Here is a 647-nt window from a genome sequence, read left to right on the forward strand (position 1 = left end):
GGGGGGGCGAGGAGGAGGCGGCCGATGCCACCTCCAGTCGATAGAGTGGTGGAACGGGTTCGAGCCGAGCAGCCACAAGCGGGGCGCGTTGCCTAGGGACCGGGACGGCGGCGGCTCGGTAGCGCGGTGTGAATGGGGTGTGAATGGGGTGTGAATGGGGCGTGAATGGGGTTGCCTAGGGACCGGGACGGCGGCGGCTCGGTAGCGCGGTGTGAATGGGGTGTGAATGGGGTGTGAATGGGGCGTGAATGGGGTTGCCTAGGGACCGGGACGGCGGCGGCTCGGTAGCGCGGTGGCGGAGGACGGCCCAGACACGAGCCGAGGCAACGGCAGAAGAGGGGGTGGAGGCGTGGGTGGTGGTGGCAGTGGAGGCGGTGGCAAAGGTGGTGGCGGCACTGGCGGTGGTGGGGATGGCGATGGAGCCCGTGGCAGCGGCGACAGTGGTGGGGGTGGCAGCGCGGGCCCGCCGATGCTCTTCATCAGGACGGGCACGCAGCCCGACGCGAGAGCATCGAAGAGCCGGCGCGTCGTCATCATGTCGCCCTGCGGCGGCTTTTGTGGGGGTGGTGGTGGTGGTGGTGGCGGTGGTGGTGGTTTTTTTGGGGGTGGTGGCGGTGGTGGTGGTGGTGGTGGTGGTGGTGGTGGTG

The 647-nt window shown here is 69.6% G+C and overlaps 1 protein-coding gene across 1 annotated transcript in view; it reads right to left on the bottom strand.

The window, feature by feature from the left end:
• The window catches only part of EMIHUDRAFT_457174 (hypothetical protein), a 4,203-nt gene that overhangs the window by 1,528 nt on the left and 2,028 nt on the right, over nt 1-647 (bottom strand). The window lies entirely within an intron of this gene.

The sequence above is a fragment of the Emiliania huxleyi genome (assembly GCF_000372725.1).
Source record: "Emiliania huxleyi CCMP1516 unplaced genomic scaffold EMIHUscaffold_225, whole genome shotgun sequence".
Lineage (NCBI taxonomy): Eukaryota > Haptophyta > Isochrysidales > Noelaerhabdaceae > Emiliania > Emiliania huxleyi.